We start from the raw sequence: 19,931 nt of genomic DNA on the forward strand, positions 1-19,931 counted from the left end.
ATAAATGTTGGACCAGTTGCCAACGACCTCACCGACATATCACACCAACCTGTGTATGCATGCCACTTCACCTCCACATGGCCCCTTTGTCAGCATCCACCTTTGCTAAGTCTTCTATGTTAGTCTAGACAAGATCACCAACTAACCATACAACCGGGTTCATCTACTGGTTCACAGACCCTATCGATTATACCCTAACCAATTTGCCTTCAACCTTGCACTTTGCTTTTCTTCTGGTGAAGCACCTAAATGGGTTAGCACACATGCCAACCCTCTCATGCACATATTCATCAGTTGGGAGCCTTCTACATCTGCTATTTGATAGCATTACCAGTGGACATACTTACCGGTAAATACCTTGATGACATCATGTTATCAACCTTCAACTGCCTCCATCTGTCTGCATCTGTGGCAACACATTTCTTCACCACTGGACCGGTTCTCCAATTATCATGTTTTTCAAAGTGACAAACATATCCTTCCTTCTCTATATTGGCAAATCATCATTGTCTACCTGACTGATCTGGTGCATATCTCTAATCTCATGCACCTAAGGCAACTCAGAGTTTCACCGACTGATCCAGTGTGAGCCTTCAATCACCTGCCTGCAATTCTTTTGTCTTATCTTGGAGGACTATGATGCATTCCATGCATAATAGGAGATAAGCTCCACTTATTGGTGGGAGTGGATCCTTGTCATCTGCATCCTGCAATGCACCAATGTGGCTTTCCTGTTTGAGTAGAATATCTTCAATTAGGCACATGTGATCCGGTTGGGCACATTCACTGTCAGTCATCTTTACAAATGGTGATTGCATCTTTGTCCGATGGGAGTTCTGCTATTTGACATCCACACAGCATACCGATGGCCTACACATACTTCTCCTCCGGTGTTGATGCGATTTAGGTAAAATTCCCCCTCTTCATCAAAATCAACCACCCAACATATTACTCTCTTGTTGGTGACAACCATGTACTGCCAACATGTCTCTTACTAGTCTGCACTGCTTATGTCTTCAACACAAGTCAACACTAACTTGTGTACTGGTGACTCCAATGGCCAATATACTAGTTGACCTTATCTCCCTTACCGGTGACCTGCTATGCTAGATGACATCAAAGACATCTCATCCGATATGCATCAATGACAATACTTCACACACGTCTCCCATACCAGTTGCCATCCTATACCGGTTGACATCAATGACAACACAATGCCAACAATCTCCCCCTTTGGCATTGATGTCAACACATGTAGTATCTAACATACTACAAATTATCTTTCTCCCCCTTTGTGTGATCCATGGATCCTCACACATGTAGTATGCGACATACTACAAAATATCTCTCCCCCTTTGACAACAATGGCAAAGGGCAGAGTTTCTCTCCTCCTCATGTCTACTAGGCACTGACAGAGTTTTCTCTCCCCTTTTTCTCTACTTGATGCTTCTCCTCCTTCAACCATCATTTTTTGCATCCTCTCAAGTCACAACACTTGAGATGGAGAGTTCAACCATCAACTGACACCAATTTTTCAGCAACCAAGTGTATATGCAATTTGGAAACACATGCATATACAAGTGTGAAACCAATTGAAGGCACACGTGTCAGTGAATACAACATACCTGTCGGTCAGACTGCATTATCACCCATTTGAAATGTAGAGCCATTCTGACCCCAAAATACTGATACCAAGTGTTGAAGCTAACACTGATACCAATTTTGTCTCTTCTGATACCAAATGTAGGTTCACTTGTGCAGGTAACTCTCCCTCTTTGAAAGAAACACTCTCGGTGGTCCAGTTGTGATTTCAATTGAATAGGCATTGAAATATCTCACAACCTCAAATAATTCTAAGAACTCAAACATAACGGTACAACCATAGACACTTTCACACCCTCTGTGGTGAGAAAGTCTGATACTAGTCAGAAAACACGGCTGTCAACTCCCCCTGAGTCATGCATCTCAGGTCCTCATTTCTGGTCAGGTCCAAAAATAGAGCCAAATTTCCCCTTATACCGGTTGAGCTATGCATATGTGATCAATCTAATGATCTATCAGCTCCATTATAACTACCACAACATATGACATGATCTTGGATATACACAATGCCATAAATCAAACCGGTTAGCCCACAAAGGATCCATGCATACATGATCAACAACCAGACCACTATATGTCATTCAAGTCTTCTCCAATACCACCTGAGACATAAAATTCTCATTCCATGCTACCAGAGCACCTACCTGTAACTCCTGTCTTCTTGTGTCAATTTGCATATGATCCCAATTGCAAATTTTCCATCCATTCACACATGCAATAGTGATCCATCTCTAATCTGTAGGTGTGTAGCCAAGGCAGCCACTACACACACTTGCCATCTCATTTTCTTCTTTCTTACTGGCATCGTCCTATTCTTCCATGTGTTCTCTTCCACTAAGGGGGTGAATGATGATGTCAATGTACTACTCCCCCTAAGGTCTTGCATCTCCTTTAAGCCTTAGGAGATATCACTTGTGCATTAAATGCACAGTGCCGCTCCATGGTTGCATCTTCTTGCTTCTTCCTCCATACCTGCTTGGTCTCTTTTTTCTTCACATTTTCAGTCTTGGGAGCAGGTGTTACCTTCTTTTTTTGATGGGTCCTTGCATTTCTGGATTTTTCCATAGGATCAGATACTTTGTTGTAGAAGCAAACTGTGTTCATTTCAAATGTATGTTTGAGGGACCTTCTGCCAAACCGATTTTACCATCTTCTTCTGGTCATGCCATTGTAACTTGCTACCAGAACCCATGGATACCTTTATTGCATAGGAACACTTCTCCTCTTGTTCCATGCAACATTTTGTCTTTCAAAAGCTCTAAATCCATTTTCATAAGGAGCATATCTGCTATACTGGTTACCATATGACTGCACGTTCATCCTTCTGCAATCATGACTTTTATGGCCAAAGATATTACACCTCCGACAAACAAAAATATTGTCTCCAGGAAGAGTAAATTGTCTATTCCTAGACTTCATTTTGCATTCATCTGCTCTATGGCCATATTCCTTCCATGCAAAACAATAACTGGAGAAAGGGGGAACAAAACTAACAAATTTGTTTTTCCATGCATAAGGAGATCTTACCGGTTTAGTATCTCCATTTCTTCTTCTCTGAGGATGGATCTTGGATTTTCCACGCTCTACAACTCTTCCATCCATTCTCCTCTTTTCCCACACTTGCTTTGTCTTGTGGGCGGTAGCATTTCCTTGTCTTCTATCGGTGGGAGGTCTTCTTTGCTATCTTCTCATATTCTTGCTTCTGATCAAGCTACCTTCTCCCATCTTCCCTTTTCCTTTGGGATCTGCATTGTTGCTCTTTCTTGTAGCACTAGTATTTATCCTTGACTCCATGTCTTCATCGGTTGTAGTTAGATCAACCTTCTTCTAGGGAGAATCTCTAATTGTGAAGGTCTGACCCTTGCCATTTCCATTTGAGGAGACAAATTTAATATCTTTGTGGGAGATCTCCTTTCTTGTAGAGAACTCACCAGTACCACATCCTAATCCACCGGTATCCTCAACATGCTTTTGCTTCTTCAACATTTTGTCCAAGGTATCACTCCTGCCATCAAACTGAATTCTTACCTTGAGCTCATCCTGACATATCTCAAGGTCATTTAGGAGAATCTTTATTTCTCCATTTAGCTACTGATACTCTTTATCCTTGGCCTCTAGCTCAGACTCAAGATATTTACACCGACACTCATTGGTGTCTTCTTGCCGAGTCTTCAACTCTGAGATACATTTCTTAGACTCTTTAAGGCATCTGATCAACTGGTTCTTTTCCACAACTGCAACATTCTTGTGTAGTGTCATAAAATTATGACCCCTACAATTTTAACCACATTTTAGGTTCTCACCTCGATGACAAAATTTGCTTCCCTAATTGAGACCTATTTTTGCATTCTCACCCCTTCACCCTTCCTCCTTCAAGACCTGTGGTTGCTCTAGACCCTGTTCGGGCCCCAAAATAGGGTAGGACAGGGGCGTGGCGCCCCTCTCCCCATCCCTTAGGGTGGCCCTAAGTTCAGCATACCCGATCTCCTATGCATAATTTATCTTTGGGGTTTGCAATTCCTCTTTGTCCGCTTTTGGTGGTTGAAAATTAATCCTTGAGGCATGTATAAAAGGGGATTCAATTCCCTCATTTAGAAGGATGAGAGGCATAAGGATAAGATACATGATTTCAAGGTTGTCATCAAGTAGTGAAGCATTCAAGTCTTCTTCAATCATCCATTGGAGCAACATTACAACATTTATTTGCAAGCATGTGTGTGTGTTAGGGTTTTGTAATGTTACATGCCATTTCATATGACACTTGTGATTACATTCAAGAAGAAAAGCAATCATCATCAATAAGTTGCAGATCTACATGGTATACATCTTCATTGTTTACATTCAAGCATTTGCAATTACTTTCTTTCAAGGTTGATTCCTCAACCGGGGTTTGACTAAAGCAAACCCCTATCCACAACCATTCTCCCTCTTTTTTCTGTGTGTAGGTTGTAGGTGTGTAGTTGTAATTGTAGGTTTGGGCTTGATTTTCAGAGATGAAAGAACACTTTTTGTTTTGCGGATTTTGTGGAGGACCATGTACATTCCCATCACGGTCTCGACGAATTTTCTCTAAATTTGCAAGGCAGATCCATATTAGTCTAGTTAGCTCAGATCCAAAGTTACAGTGTGATCCCAAACTAGTAGCTCCTCATTTCACTCATTTCCTCTCTCTTTTCCTCATAGTCAACCTATCAATTTTCTCATTTATAAAAGAGGGTAAATCACACTTCAACCCTTGCAATCCACTTGGAATTTACATCCTTTTTTCCCTTGGATTTGGATCTAGTGGATTCAATCCCCTCTTTTGAATGTAGAGTTCTTCCAAGTGAAAATCATCGTAGTGGCTTCCTTTCTCTCTCCTAGGTGGGGGGCCACTAGGATCCAATTTTCCAATATACATTTTGGTGAACCCGACATCTTACACATTAATTCTTATTTCTCATTATTAGATTTGATTAATTGCAATTTGAATTTCAAATTTTTCATTTTCAAGTTTGATCTATTTGCAAATTTTAGAGGTTAATTGCATAAAGACCCTAATTTTTCATTTTGAGAAAATCAAGCCTGTCAAGTGCAAAATTGTAATTTCTTGTTTCAGATCTGATTTTTATTTCAAAATTGCAATTCAAATCTGTCACTTTGTTCTAAAAATTCAGTGGTTAAATCATAAAACATTAATTTTTAAGATCTTTTCATTTCTCGACCTTTAACTGCAAATTTGACCGATCTAGACATCTCAAAATCAGCCGTTTTTTTGGATTCTGCAATAATATTATAATACCTATCATCCTTGAAAATTTTGAATAAATTTGGTCAAACCATGTGCACTTTCACCACGGTCCTCTGCTTTTTCCCCAAAATTTTAGGAAACAAAAACGATTATATTTTTCTGCTCAAATCGAGAAAATCAGCATACTTTATCAATTTTAACACTCTCTAAGGTCAAACACAAATTTATAATTAATCAAATTTGAACCTTAAAATTAATTTTCATAGAAAGGTCCTAATTTTAGATCTTCTTTTTGAGTGAATTCAAATTTCACTTAAGAGACTTTTAATGGCAATTAATCAATTGGATTTACTTGGTTTTTCGCATGTGATTACATTGCTTTTTGCATATATTTACTACAACATGTCTTGGATAAGAGTTTCTTTCATTTACTGTTGCTTCTCTTTATTCATAGCACTTGGTCATATTGTGTTGTTAGGATTTCAAAATTATTTCCTTTTCAGTTAGATCTCAAAGCTTTCATGTATCATTTCTATTGCATTATGGTGATGTTGTTAACAAAAATGCATTTACTATGTTAATCACCTTAAAGCTTTTGTAGATCCTAAACCTAAAAATCCTAACCCTTGTACCTCTCCTAGGGTATCTTGTGTGAATGAGATGAGACCTAATGTTGTAACCAATGACCTCTCTAAAAAAGAGAAAGCATTGGAAAGTAACATGGATCCATCTTCTTCTCATACACATATCCTTGAGCAAGGGGGGCAAAATCAAAACATAAACATTCTTACATCTTTATATCCTCCTTATTCTCCTAAGACCTATCTTCAACATCAAAGTCTATGTAGGGAGGATGATGTCATGCATTTTATTCATGATCTTTCCCCTCGCATAGAAATAACTAAAAATGAGCTTTTAGATGATGAAGATGTTCCCCCTCAATCTTCCAAAAAGGATAAGCTTGATAAAGGAAAAGAGATTGTCATTTCACATGATACTCCTCCTTCATCTACAAATCCTTTTCTGCCTCCTTACACATCAGATTTCAAAGAAATTCATGATCATGTTCCTCCTTCTAGTCAATTGCAACATTCTTATAGTCATGGCTTTCATATAATTACAAAACAAGGTTTTAAAGGACAAGGAATTAGGAAATTTGAGCATGGAATTCCTGTCCCTGTAAACCCTCCTACACAAACTACTACAAGAGGCCTAAGAAGTAGTACCCCTCTTTCTATGGATGAATTCCTTAGGCTTCAAAACTTTCAAGATTTCCTTCAAAAACAACAAATCAAGAGAGCCCGCAAAAAATGCTTCTTCTTCAAAGCGTCCTTTTTGTTCATTTCATCAAACCCATGACCATAATATTGATGATTGCCCTGATTTTCAAAAATCTATTCAAGATGGCATAGATAGTGGCAAAATTAGAATTGTGGATAATGAAACTTCTTCTCCTAACAAACCCTCTCCTTCATGGCAAGATGATATTTACCATCCTGACAGATTAGCTGCAAGAATCTATTGGAGATTAAAATATGACAAGAAAATTTCCTTTCCTCCTCAAAATAAAATAAAAATATTAAGCAAGTGAAAGGTATTGAATATTGCATTTTTCATGATTCATATTCACATTCTCTTGGAAAATTTTATGCATTTAAGAGTTTTTTTCAACTACAATATGATCTTGCACACATTTGTTTCACAACAGATCTAGTTGTATTTCTTGGTAAAAACATAGTGCCTTAGCACTTCTTTTCCCTTCATGCCGCTCTTCACCCTATGGCATAATTAGCCCATTAACAAGGGATCTTTATCATTAGTGGTGGAATTGTTTTACTTTAACATGAAGTCCGTTTTTCTTCTTTCTATACATTTATCTTTATCTTTGTGCATTATTCATTATTAGATCTCTTTTCTTGCATAGGGTTATTCTCATGTGAGCATATAATTGTTCTTTGGTTTTCATCTTTGCTTGGGGATGGACATCTTTAATGAGTACTGCACTTCTTCCCTTTCCTTTATTCTCATGGAAATCCTACCTCTTCTATGGTTTTGATTATTTACAAGTATGATATACCCCTTAGCAGGGAATGATCTCCTAAGAAGTGTGTATCCTTTCCTTGAAAGGATTTGTTCCACTAGGATGACATATCACTTGAAACTAATCACCATCAGAAAATGTGTAATGTTTCTCCTTGTTCTCCTCACTTGGGGGGCAAGGATTTTCACTCCTTTCCCTTTTCTTTCTTATCATTATTTCTTTTAGGGGTTGCATTTTTCATATGTGATTATCATTTCTTACAATGGTATGCTTTTATGATTAATCCCACTTGGGGAATAAATGATGCTTTTTTTTCCTTTAGAAGATTACCACTTCTTGAGATATGTATTTTACATTTACTAATGTCTTTTCTTTCATGTGTTCATGTAAGTTCATTGCACATTTGCTTATGTTTAATCTCTCCTTAGTAGATTGTGTAAGCTCTTCTCATTGTCCCTTAGCCTGGGGGTCAATGATCCTTCTCTCTCCCTTTCTCTAGGGATCCACTTTTCTCTATTAAGTGGATGGTGTGAGTTATATTACTTGATGTCATCCCTTGTGCACATTTGTTGGTTGTTGGCTCAAGTATTCTCTCTCATACAAGAGGTTTCAGTCCTTGACTACAACCTCTTTTACACTAGGTAATGTACATCTATGATAAATTCCCCCATTCCTCTGGGGGCTAAAAGTGAGTCATCCCTCACCAAGAATCCCTTTTACCTAGAAATAGGAGGAAGGATTGCATTCTTTTTCTTTCCTTTTCTTGTTCTAGAAGATGTTATATTTGTCTAAGATAACTCCTCTTGGGGGTAGATGTCTTTTGAACAAAGATCTCTTTTCCTCCAAGGATCACCTTTACACTTACAACAAGATATCTCTTTTCAACTATCTTATCCTTTCTTGAAGAGTATTCCCTCTCTTTCTTGGATTTATGACATTTTTGCATAACGAATATCTTCTTTGTGATGAAGGTAGGTATCCTTGTTCTTATTTCCTTAAGATATCAACATTACCCTATTTTGACATCTTAAGGGGGGGGCCACCCACAATGCTCCTTTGTACTATACTTCTCTCATGCATGGTACAATGGGACATTATTTCCTCTTAGAGAAAGATGTCATCACTTTTCTTGTACAGTGAGACATTCTTGGAACTAGAGGGAAGCCTCTTAGAGAAAGATGTCATCACTTTTTGTATAGTGGGTCAGTCTTGGAACTAGAGCACAGACTCTTAGAGCGAGATATCTTCACTTCTTCATTTCTTGTACAATGGGTCATTCTTGGAACTAGAGCACGATCTCTTAGAGTGAGATGAAACCACTTTTCTTTTATGTGGGGTGATTATTCTCGGAACCAGAGCATGAACTCTTAGAGCGGAATGTCACACCTTTCTTGACACTTGTACTATAAATTCTATACAGGTTGTAGCATACTCGGGAATAGACTCCTATGAGGGGCTTCAAACCTCACTTGCACACATGCGCATGAGGTTGAATGGATCACCTATACAGGCTCTAGGAACGAGATTTTTCATGTCCTTCTCTCCATGGATCACCTAGTTTTAGGGGCAAGACATTTATGGTTTCTTTCTTCTTTTCCTTTCTTCTCATGGATCACTTAAGTGTGTATTAATTTTATCTCTCTTCTTCCTCTCATGAACTCATAGTATTACTATTGATGGTTCATGGATGATATTAGCTTTGCTCTTTTATGTGATTGCTTGTGTTTATGTGATGGCATTGGTCTTTGTGTCCTGATTAGTTGTTGAGACATCTAAGTATCGAGGTCTCTTTGGCTAGTTGGTTTGTCATGTTGTGTCTTGTTCTTGTCGTCTGTCTTTTGTGCTTTGTCTTTGTTTTATGTGTCTTGTGCCTTTTTGTTTTATGTTCTCTTGCATATATTGGCATGAGTTGAGACCCTAAGATTGGGGACTTTTTGCTCCTCAATATTAGTAATGTCTTATACTCCTTGTGGTATTGCTCCATGTCCCTCATCTTTCCTTTTCTTCTACTTTACCAACAGTATTGGTGTAGACCATACTCCCGCTAAAAGTGGGGGCTAAATGTAGTGTCATAAAATTGCGACCCCTATAATTTTAACTACATTTTAGGTCCTCACCTCGGCGATGACATCTTGTTCCCTAACCGAGACCTATTTTTGCATTCTCACCCCTTCACCCTTCCTCCTTCAAGACCTATGGCTGCTCTAGACCCTGTTCGGGCCCCAAAATAGGGTAGGATAGGAGTGTGGCGCCCCTCTCCCCACCCCTTAAGGTGACACTAAGTTTGGTCTACCCGGTCTCCTATGCATAATTTGTCTTTGAGGTTTGCAATTCCTTTTTTTCGGCCTTTGATGGTTGAAAATTAATCCTTGAGGTATGTATAAAAGGGAATCAATTCCCTCATTTAGAAGGATGAGAGGCATAAGGATAAGATACGAGATTTCAAGGTCATCATCAAGCATTCAAGTCTTCTTCATTCATCCATTGGAGCAACATTACAACATTCATTTGCAAGCATGTGTGTGTGATAGGGTTTTGTCATGTTATATGCCATCTAATATGACACTTGTGATTACATTCAAGAAGCAAAGAAATCATCATCAATAAGTTGCAGATCTACAAGGTATACATCTCTATTGTTTACATTCAAGAATTTGAAATTAATTTCTTTCAAGGTTGATTCCTCAATTGGGGTTTGACTGAGGAAAACCCCTATCCACAACCATTCTCCCTCTCTTTTCTGTGTGTAGGTTGTAGGTGCACAACTATAATTGCAAGTTTGGGCTTCATTTGCAGAGATAGAAGAACCATTTTCATTTCGTGGATTTTGTGGAGGACCATGTACATTCTTGCCATGATCTTGATGAATTTTCTCCAAATTTGTAGGGCATATCCATATCAGTCTAATTAGCTTAGATCCAAAGTTACAAAATGATCCCAAACTGGTAGCTCCTCATTTCACTCATTTCCTCTCTCTTTTCTGTATAGTCAACAAGTCAATTTTCTCATTTACAAAAGAGGATAAATCATACTTCAACCCTTGTAATCCACTTGCAATTCACATCCTTGTTTCCCTTGGATTTGGATCTAGTGGATTCAAGCCCCTCTTTTGAATGTAGAGTTCCTCTAATTGAAAATCATTCTAGTGGCTTCCTTTCTCTCTCCTAGGTGGGGAGTCACTAGTGTAAAGCGGAAAATCACGATCGAACCCTAGTTGCTCTCCCCTCTTCCAACTCCAAGGAGAGAGAAGGGAGATTCACTAGGGTTGATGGTTTTCACTTAGGGGAGAAACTTTACATTCAAAAGAGGGGTTGAAACCCACAAGATCCAATCCCACACAATGCAAGATTGGATGCTAAATGTGTTTCAAGGGTTAAGAAAGCAAGGCGACCCTCTTTTGTAAAGAATGTTGATAGAAGAATTAAGCTAGGAATGCATAGAAAGTGACAAAGATTCACTTATAAACTGAGATAGGGATATAGGATGAAGCTGCGGACCTGGAATTAGCAGTAAAATGTCGATACGGCGCTGTCCTGCAAATTTGAGCAAAAGTTGTCAGGACGATGGCGCTCGGCGTGCACAAGGTCCTCCGAAAAATCCGCGAAACGAAGGGGGATCTGTTCGTCTCTACACAAGGATTCCAGATCTTCAATTTCAGCTACGTACCTGCAACCTACACACAAAAAAGCAAAGATGATTGGGGGGTTAGGGATTAGGGGTTTGCCTTTAGGTCAAACCCCGGTTTTGGAATTAACCAGGAAATGAGAAATGTTGTAAATGTAATGTAAAACAAGTACTAATACCTTGTTGTAAGGATGTTTGTATCCTTATGTGCAAAGGTATAGATGTTGTTGTTTGTTGTATGTTTGTATGTTGTATGTAGCATGTAGTATGTGATCTCCTCTTTAATGGTTGAATCCTTGTCTTGAATGCAACACTTAGCCTTGAATGGAGACTTAGAATGATCAATTGCTTGAAAGAATGTTTGAATGCTTGAATGCTTGAGTATAGTTTCCACGCTTTTTCTATCATATCATATGAGAGAGGAAAATGTAGTTTATATACTTGTCAATTAGGGCTAATAGACTGATTTTCCCGACCTTAGGCCGACCAGGAAAGATAATTTTCCAATTTGCAAACATAAAGACCCGAAGTCCAAAAGAGACCGGGCCCAAAATAGGACCTAGGGACCAGGGCGCTGGGCGCCCTCGTCCTGAAGGACCAGGGCACTGGGCGCTCTGGTCCCACCTCCCAGGACAGCAGGGTGCAAAGGAGGTTCAGGCCAGGGTGCAAGAAAATGCAGTTTTCAGTGTCATAATCAGGTTTCGGGGTCTCCATTCAGGTTGGGTGTTGCGTCGCCATCGTGAAGACCCAAATGCAGTCGAAATTGCAAGTGTCACAATTTTAGGACGCTACATTTAGCCCCCACTTTAGAGGGAGTATAGGCGTATGCTCATACTTCCGGTAAAGTACAAGGAAACAACATTGAAAGACTTTCACTACGTCAAGGAGGCAAGATACACCAAGCCCCCAGTGGACTAAGGATCTTACGACTTCGATTGACAAAGTAAAATGGAAGATCACAAGGGAGAACCATGACTGTTAGTAGTAAGGTTCCCTCACTATGAGTCATGCAAGAAAGATATCAAAAATTTTCAAGGCAAAGCTAAATTTGTCAAGAAATTTTCAAGTATCTTGAAAAGATATGGACGGGATATATGCCCCCCTACGTTAAAGCGATCGCACACGCCTCACCGGGGGTGATTGCTTTAAGGTAGTGATACATATAAGAAAATGAAAAAGGGAAAGGAGCACGTTATCACAAGGATTTAGCCCCCAAGTGTGAGATAAGCCCAAGGATAATAGACACAAAACACAAAGCACGAGGTGACTTCACTTTCCTCGGGGTAAGTATGTTGTATGATAATTCATGTATATCATATGTATGTATGCATAATTGTTCTTCATTCCCCAATCAAGGAAGGTCACCTAGAAGAAGGGAACACATGTGTCTTTTGAGTCAACATGAGAGAGATCGAGAGATCTCAATACTTTGCATCGTCCTCAAGTAGACAACACTAAGGACAACAAATAGAAGAATGAGAATAACACATAGAAGAAGTAACAAAAGAGAGGAGGAGAGAATCTGCTATACTAATGAAACTAGTCTAGCACGTCATCTACCCCCCGATCTTGCTGATCAATGTTTCGGGAAGGCAGGGAACACGCTAGAGGAGGAACATCCAACACAGCAGATGGAGCTATCACAAGATCCAAACAAGGGCTATGTTCATATCCCAAGCCGCGGTGTTCTTGTCTAGGAGCTAGGATAAGTGCTTTAGAAAATTTGTTAGATAAATGGTTATCAATATCAACAAGTTCATATTCACTATCAGAATGAATAGGAGAAGTAGCATTTTCATCATGAATAACATTTTCATCTATATCATCATCAAGATTTATAAAAATAGGATCTTTAACTCGCACAGGATCAAGACCATCATGCATCTTATGTTTAGGAGATTTCGGCTTAATTTTCGGCTGAGGAGAAAATGGAATAATGCTTGCTGAAGGTGTTTTTGGGGATTGTAAAGTTTGAGCTCTAAGACGACGCTTTCGCCGGCGTTCACGTGCAGAACGATTTCATCTAGTCTTAGTAGGAAGTTGTGAAGATTGAGGAGGAGGAATGTTCTCATCCTTATCACTTGGGTGTTTAGGTTGTGGTCTCTTAGGTTGAACAATAGGAGAAGAGGAAGGTCTCTTCTCTCCATAAGAGGAAGGAGGAGGAACCGCTCCATATAAGGGAGGAATACTTGGTTTTGGAAGGAGACCAAGTCCATCATGACGAGGAGGGATAGGTCTACTTTAAGGAAGTTTATTAATCATAGGCATAGTCACATCCATAGGGATGGGTTGGGAATCTTCTTGAGGAAAGACATTAGTTTTATCTTTCAAAGGAAGAACTTCCTTCTCAAGAATGATAGGAATGTCAAGTTTGGGTGTTCTAGGTTCACTTAGAGATAGGATCATATCTGTTTTCCACTTTTGATAAGATTTGAAAAGATGATCACTTCGCGGAGGAAGAGATTGGAATTGTTTAGGCCAAAAGTAATCAAGAGGAACGCTAGAAGTTCTTTCAGCTGGTTTAAAGAGACTATGATTGACAGTAACAACTTCACCATTATGGGGAAATTTCAAACACTTGTGAATAGGAGAAGCAATAGCTTTCATGGAAGATAGCCAAGGATAGCCTAGCTTTACACGAAATTGTTCGGAAGATGGAATAATAGCAAAGTTCACATCAAGGGATTTGTTACGGACCTCAATAGGTAATGTAATAGAACCAATTGCAGGAGAAGAAAATGCATCAAATATTTTCACAACCACATCTGTTTTGTCATAGATAACTTGATTCAATTGCAAAGTAAAAAGAAATTCTTCAGTAATGACATTAACCATGCAAGAAGGATCAATAAGCACTCCACGACAAGGTGTATTTTTGACTTTTGCAACTATATATAAAGGACCATCAGGTGCCCTGATAGTTTCGCTAGAATCAAAGGTGATGGGAAGTTCTTTAGGGATTTTCTGCTGCTCTACAAAGTTAATCACATTCGGAGTCATAGATACAAGATCATCAGGTGAGACAGAGGAACCAGTAGTATCAATCGCATTAGAGGTATGAGAAGGTAATGGATCAGTGAAAATCTGAAGATTTTGGTTAGGAGGAGCTACAGATGTATTGCCTTTATCATTCACACCAGAAACAGAGATAGTATTATTATCAATCAAATCTTGAATCTTCCCCTTTAAAGCAAAACATTTTTCAGTATCATGCCCAGGTTGACGATGAAATTGACAAAAAGATTTGTTATCAAAATAAGGTGAAGTAATCTTTGCAGGATCAATTTGCCTTATAGGAGGAAGAGTAAGCACATTTTGTTCCAATAACTTATTCATAATACTATGCAATGATTCATTCAAAGGAGTAAACTTTCTTTCTCTCTTGAAAAACTTAGAAATAGGAGACACACTTGATGCTGCATTCACATTGTTGTTGATGATGTTTTCATTGAATTTAATGGACTCTCTGTTCGGTTCAAACTTCCCAAATGGTTGTTGACTACTATCACCCTTATCACTCTGTAGCGTCCTAAAATTGTGACACTTGCAATTTCGACTGCATTTCGGTCTTCACGATGGCGACGCAACACGCAACCTGAATGGAGACCCCGAAACCTGATTATGACACTGAAAACTGCATTTTCTTGCACCCTGGCCTGAACCTCCTTTGCACCCTGCTGTCCCGGGAGGTGGGACCAAAGCGCCCAGTGCCTTGGTCCTTCAGGACCAGGGCGCCCAGCGCCCTAGTCCCCCAGGACCATGGTGCCTAGCGCCCTGGTCCCTGGGTTCTATTTTGGGCCCGGTCTCTTTTGGACTTTGGGTCTTTATGTTTGCAAATTGGAAAATTATCTTTCCTGGTCGGCCTAAGGTCGGGAAAATCAGTCTATCAGCCCTAATTGACAAGTATATAAACTACATTTTCCTCTTTCATTCGATATGATGGAAAAAGCGTGGAAACTATACTCAAGCATTCAAGCATTCAAGCATTCTTTCAAGCAATTGATCATTCTAAGTCTCCATTCAAGGCTAAGTGTTGCATTCAAGACAAGGATTCAACCATTGAAGAGGAGATCACATACTACATGCTACATACAACATACAAACATACAACAAACAACAACATCTATACCTTCGTACATAAGGATACAAACATCCTTACAACAAGGTATTAGTACTTGTTTTACATTATAGACATTTACATTTACAGCATTGCTCATTTCTTGGTTAATTCCAAAACCGGGGTTTGACCTAAAGGCAAACCCCTAATCCCTAACCCCCCAATCGTCATCGCTTCTCTGTGTGTAGGTTGCAGGTACACGGCTGAAATTGAAGATCTGGAATCCTTGTGCAGAGACGAACAGATCCCCCTTCGTTTCGTGGATTTTTCGGAGGACCGTGTGCACGCCGGGTGCCATCGTCCCGACAACTTTTGCTCAAATTTGCAGGACAACGCCGTATTGACATTTTACTGCTAATTCCAGGTCTGCAGCTTCATCCTATATCCCTATCTCAGTTTATAAGCGAATCTTTGTCACTTTCTATGCATTCCTAGCTTAATTCTTCTATCAGCATTCTTTACAAAAGAGGGTAGCCTTGCTTTCTTAACCCTTGAAACACATTTAGCATCCAATCTTGCATTGTGTGGGATTGGATCTTGTGGGTTTCAACCCCTCTTTTGAATGTAAAGTCTCTCCCCTAAGTGAAAACCATCAACCCTAGTGACTCTCCCTTCTCTCTCCTCGGAGTTGGAAGAGGGGAGAACAACTAGGGTTCGATCGCAATTTTCCGCTTTACATTTTGGTGAACCCGATGTGAACATCCTTTCTGATTATTCATGGTTAGATCTGAAAATTGGATTCCTTGATTACATTTCCATGTTTGATCTTTTGCAAATTTTAGAGGTTGATTGCATAAAAACCCTAAATTTTCTTTTTAGTAATTGAACTTGTGAAATGTCTAAATGTTAATGCTTGTTTTAGATCTGCCCTTCTATTACAAATTATCAATTCATATTTGTGCTTTAATTTTGAAAATTAAGTGGTTAAGTGTCAAAACCCTAATTTTTAAAACCCTCTTGATTCAACATTTGTCCGACAATTTCACTGATCAAAACATCTCCAAATCAGCTGTAACTTTGGATTCCGCAATAAAATCACAATATCTTTCATCCCTGAAAATTTGGAAAAAAGTTGCGAGGACCGTGTGCACTCCGAGCGCCATCGTCCCCGACATTTTTTCTGAAATTTCGGGAGCTAGATCTTACTGTATTTTCCTGCTAAAATCCAAAATTTTGGCTGATTTTATCAAATCTAACACTTTCAAAATTACAGTCAAAGTTGGTTTTGTGATTGCTTGGATTAAGGCTTCTAAACATTCAAAAATCATCGAAATTGAAATTTTGTGTCAAAATTGTGTTCTTACTGTCCTAAATCTGGAAAGTGTGTTTGCATTCATTCAAAATTTCAGTGCTTTATTCAAATTCTTACAATTTGTGACTTTTGAAATTAAGTGCTTAATTACAACAACTTTAATTTCCGCTTTCAAAATTGAATTTTGCGTGAAATTGAGTCAATTTTTAAATTTCAAAATTTGCATTGCTCGTGACATTCCCTCTAAAATCATAAAATTCAAAATTTCAGTTTCCCTCTCTTTTTCAAAATTCAAATTTTTGCATTTTTCGACAATCTTGGTAGGGTTCAATTTCGAGATTGCAACTTTAATTTGGCCTATCTACAGATCGTAAAACCACTCAATTTTTTCAGATTAGCTCTAAAATCATCATAACTTTCATCCCTGCAAATTTCGAAAAAAGTTGCCGGGACCGTGTGCACTCCGAAGCGCCATGGTCCCTGACATTTTTTCTGAAATTTTGGGAGATTGTCCTGATTGTATTTAACAGCTTAAATCCAGAAGATTGGCTGATTTTACTGAAAATTGTTACCTCTAAAATCAAAATTTTCTCTCCCTCTCTAGTGCATGAGTTTTACAACAATAAGCCCTACTTACACTATTCCCGTTAGACGAAGCCGTAGAATTAAGTCTTTTCGAGGTTTAATTACCGAGGAGATGGAACCTAATTTGAATAGCCTTTTTAACGAGGACATGGGTAATTCCTCTAATCCTCCTAATGATGAAGAAGCTCTCCATGAGGTTTTTGAAGAACAAATTTCGAAATTGGATAACCAATTTGACGATTTTCGACAATGGATGTCTCAAGAATACCCCGATAGTCAAGCTCTTCCTTTAATTGAAGGTCTAAAACGTATGCTTCAAAGTGATAAGAATGGAATTGATATTTTGCGTGGTATTGCACACATTGTGGATTCGAATGTGATGTCTATGAAGAGTTGTGCCGAAACTTTAGGTTATACACAACCTCCTACTCAAGTCAATCACTCTATCCCTTTGACAACTCCTATTGCTAGTATACCTACTTTTACATCAAACATAATGACTACTTCAATACAAGATATTCCTCCTATGATCACTAGTCATGGGGGCAATCCCTCTTCTTCAATTAACCCTCTTCCTTCATTCAATCCAACTTCTTCATTCATTCCTTCAATGAGTGTTCCTATTACATCTCCGCAAATGAACATGACGCAAGGGGGCAATTCATTTAACCCTTCCATTCCTCCTTGTAGTGTTCCTCCTTTCCAATCATCTCCTATGACTAACTATCATAATGTCCCACCACCTTACTCTCTATCTTCTCTCAATAACATAACACCTCCCTCACAATCTAACACATCTAATATGAATTCTTCGACTGAAGCGACCATTAACAATCTTGCACAAACTGTCTCTTCTTTACAGCAACAAATTGCCTCTATGAATCAATCTAAGTTTAGTGTGCCCACATTTGATGTTGCGAGCCCACTTTCTCTTGACATTGTTCGAGCTATTCCCCCTAAACATGTTGAAATTCCGCATTTGGAGCTTTATAATGGTAAGGGTGATCCTCTAACACATGTTAAGACCTTTCAAACAATATGTACTGATTTTGCTTATGACCAAAGGTTGCTTGCAAAACTATTCACTAGAACATTAAGAGACAAAGCCCTACAATGGTATTGCTCATTGCCTTCTTATTCTATTACTTCTTTCGAACAACTTGCAAATGCTTTCATTCAACAATTTCAAAACAATATAAGTCCTAAAGTTACTTTGATTGATTTAATGCATTGTAAACAAGGTGTTAAAGAAAAAGTGACTGATTTCATTGGTAGATATAAGCATTTTTATGCTCAAATTTCTTTTCCAGTGCCTGACAATGATATTCAAAGAATCTTTATTTCTAATTTACAAAAAGATATTCGAGACAAACTTCTGTTTTCTGAGTTTACTTCTTTCCAACAGTTGTGTGCAACTCTTCACAATTATCAACTGACTGTGAGTCAAATGGAACAATCACATCCTATGGCTCCGAGTGATAAGGGTGATAGCAGTCAACAACCATTTGGGAAGTTTAAACCGAACAAAGATTCCATCAAATTCAATGAAAACATCATCAACAACAATGTGAATGCAGCATCAGGTGTGCCTCCTATTTCTAAATTTTTCAAGAAAGAAAGAAAGTATACTCCTTTGAATGAATCATTGCATAGTATTATGAATAAGTTATTGGAACAAAATGTGCTTACTCTTCCTCCTATAAGACAAATTGATCCTGCAAAGATTACTTCACCTTATTTTGATAACAAATCTTTTTGTCAATTTCATCGTCAGCCTGGGCATGATACTGAAAAATGTTTTTCTTTAAAGGGTAAAATTCAAGATTTGATTGATAATAATACTATTTCTGTTTCTGGAGTGAATGATAAAGGCAATACATCTGTAGCTCCTCCTAATCAAAATCTTCAGATTTTCACTGATCCATTACCTTCTCATACCTCTAATGCGATTGAGACTAATGATTCCTCTCTTTCATCTGATGGTCTTGTGTCTATGACTCCGAATGTGATTAACTTTGTAGAGCAGCAAGAAAACCCTAAAGAACCTTCCATCACATTTGATTCCAGTGAAACCATTAGGGCACCTGATGGTCCTTTATACATAGTTGCAAAAGTCAAGAATACACCTTGCCGTGGAGTGCTTATTTATCCTTCGTGCATGGTTAATGTTATTACTGAAGAATTTCTTTTTACTTTGCAATTGAATCAAGTGATATATGACAAAATAGATGTGATTGTGAAACTATTTGATGCATTTTCTTCTCCTACAATTGGTTCTATTACATTACCTATTGAGGTCCGTAACAAATCCCTTGATGTGAACTTTGCTATTATTCCATCTTCCGAACAATTTCGTGTGAAGCTAGGCTATCCTTGGCTATCTTCCATGAAAGCTATCGCTTCTCCTTTTCACAAGTGTTTGAAATTTCCCCATAATGGTGAAGTTGTTACTGTCAATCATAGTCTCTTTAAACCAGCTGAAAGAACTTCTAGCGTTCCTCTTGATTACTTTTGGCCTAAACAATTCCAATCTCTTCCTCCGCGAAGTGATCATCTTTTCAAATCTTATCAGAAATGGAAAACAGATATGATCCTATCTCTAAGTGAACCTAGAACACCCAAACTTGATATTCCTATCGTTCTTGAGAAGGAAGTTCTTCCTTTGAAAGATAAAACTAATGTCTTTCCTCAAGAAGATTCCCAACCCGTTCCCATGGATGTGACTATGTCTATGCCTAATAAACCTTCTAAGAGTAGACCTATACCTCCTCGTCATGATGGACTTGGTCTTCTTCCTAAACCAAATATTCCTCCTTTGTATGGAGCAGTCCCTCCTCCTTCTTTTTATAGAGAGAAGAGACCTTCTTCTTCTCCTATTATCCAGCCTAAGAGACCACAACCTAAACACCCAAGTGATAAGGATGAGAACATTCCTCCTCCTCAATCTTCTTCACTTCCTACTAAGACTAGATGAAATCAT

The sequence above is a fragment of the Cryptomeria japonica genome, chromosome 6, assembly GCF_030272615.1.
Source record: "Cryptomeria japonica chromosome 6, Sugi_1.0, whole genome shotgun sequence".
Classification (NCBI taxonomy): domain Eukaryota; kingdom Viridiplantae; phylum Streptophyta; class Pinopsida; order Cupressales; family Cupressaceae; genus Cryptomeria; species Cryptomeria japonica.